Here is a 2,422-nt window from a genome sequence, read left to right as displayed (position 1 = left end):
CCCGGTCCATCTCTCATCATTATATACTCGTTCTACATGTCATTGGAATTAGTATCAACTATTTTCTGGTGCCATTGCTCTCATATTGCTATTACTGCTGCTATATTACTGTTACTACTGCTCTCATATTACTGCTACTTTCACATCACCCCTGTTGCTAGTGCTTTTCCAGGTGCAGCTGAATTGACAACTCAGTTGTTAAGGCTTATAAGTATTCTTTACCTCCCCTTGTGTCGAATCAATAAATTTGGGTTATACTACCCTCGAAGACTATCGCGATCCCCTATACTTGTGGGTCATCAAGACTGTTTTCACGGCGCCGTTGCTGGGGAGGCATAGCTCTACTCATAAGTTCACCTGGGGAGTACACTCTACCTCTCTCTCTGTTTTTATTTTGTTTTATTTTGTTTTGCTTAGTTTACTTTTGTCTAGTTTATTTGTGCTTAGTTTATTTCTGTCTAGTATTATTTTGCTTAGTTTACTTTTGTCTAGTTTATTTTTGTCTTGTTTTACTTTTCCTATATACCCAAAAATCCATAAAAATTTGAAAAACCTAAAAATTAAAAACTGCTGTTATGGGAGAACCAACAACCTACTTGGAGCTTATAGAATGTTATAATAATTATAGAGAATCAAGAACTGGTAAAATAATGAGTGCTATGATAGAAAAATTGAATACAATGGCTAGAATCTTGCTTAGACGCCATGATATAAACTGTTGCTCTCAACAGGATACTAAACATCTTAAATTTCAATGTGGCTTTAGTGAGGAATTTTTAATTAAGAACTATAATCGGAATTGCTATATTCATTATGGGTTCGAAGAGGTAGAACAATTTGTCTTATTTATGGGAGCCTCCGAGATAGAATCCTTCATGGTTGAGAATTATGAAACTTGTGCTATTTGTAAGGACCTTAAAGATTATGTCTCTACTATCCTTAATTCTTGCATACAATGCTACAGTAGGAATCCTTATATCTTTGATTATAAAGAGAGACACATTAATGCACATTAATGCACAAGAATGCACTCACAATTTGCAGGAACCGGTGGAAGAAGAAATTGATGAACCTGAAAGCGTATTGGATGAAAAAGAGGAGAAAATTGATGAACTTGAAAGCTCATTGGATGAAAAAGAAGAGGAGAGTGACGAACAAAAGAAGGAAGAATGGATTAGCTACCCATGCCAACCTTCTAATGAGAGTAACTCTTCATCTCTTACACTATTTGACTGTCCTCCATGCTTACCGAAAGAGGTTGAATGTTATGTTCCTGTGGATTCTCTTGAAATATTGCCTATGAATAAAACTTGTGAAAATAATTATGCTACTGTTATTTATGATAATCCATGCTACTTTGATAAATCTTATGATAATGCTTTGTTTGTGCCTGATGTCGAAATGCATGATACTAAAGAATTTTGCTTGGCAAATGTTTACCCTATGTTACTTGATACTATTAATTGTACTACTAATGAAAATGGGATTGGAGAGTTCTTGACTTATTCTATGAGTCCCATATCTCTTGAGATTGATCAACTACCTTGTTATATTATTAATAAAAGTAAGTTTGAAAGTTTTAAATCCACTATTCTTGAACTTGATAAAAATTATATGTTTGTGGATCATGAAAAGTATGCTGCATGTGATAGTTATATTGTTGAGTTTGTTCATGAAGCTACTGAAAATTATTATGAGAGAGGAAAATATGGTTGTAGAAATTTGCATGGTACTAAAATACCTCTCTATATGCTTAAAATTTTGAAGCTACTCTTGTTTTATCTTCTTATGCTTGTCACTTTGTTCTTCAAGAATTTATTTGTGTACAAGACTCCTTTCCATAGGAAGCATGTGAGACTTAAATGTGTTTTGGATTTGCCTTTTGATGCTCTCTTTTGCTTCAAATACTATTTCTTGCGAGTGCATCATTAAAACTGCTGAGCCCATCTTAATGGCTATAAAGAAAGCAACTTCTTGGGAGATAACCCATGTGTTATTTTGCTACAGTACTTTGTTTTATATTTGTGTCTTGGAAGTTGTTTACTACTGTAGCAACCTCTCCTTATCTTAGTTTTGTGTTTTGTTGTGCCAAGTGAAGCCTCTAATCGAAGGTTGATACTAGATTTGGATTTCTGCGCAGAAACAGATTTCTATCTGTCACGAATCTGGGCTGTTTTCTCTGTAGGAAAATCAGAAAAATATGTCAATTTACGTGCATGTTCCTCAGATATTTACGCAACTTTCATTAGTTTTGAGTTTTCTGATTTGAGCAACGGAAGTATTTTATTAAAATTCATCTTTACTGGCTGTTATGTTTTGGCAGATTCTGTCTCTGTTTTTTGCATTGTCTCTTGTGGACTTTAAGCGAGCTTTTCTAGACATAGAGAGCTGTAGCTAATGTTTTATTGAGTTCTTACAATGT

The sequence above is a fragment of the Lolium rigidum genome, chromosome 3 (genome assembly GCF_022539505.1).
Source record: "Lolium rigidum isolate FL_2022 chromosome 3, APGP_CSIRO_Lrig_0.1, whole genome shotgun sequence".
NCBI lineage: Eukaryota > Viridiplantae > Streptophyta > Magnoliopsida > Poales > Poaceae > Lolium > Lolium rigidum.
The sequence above is the reverse complement of the archived record's forward strand: the minus strand, read 5'-3'. Positions refer to the sequence as shown.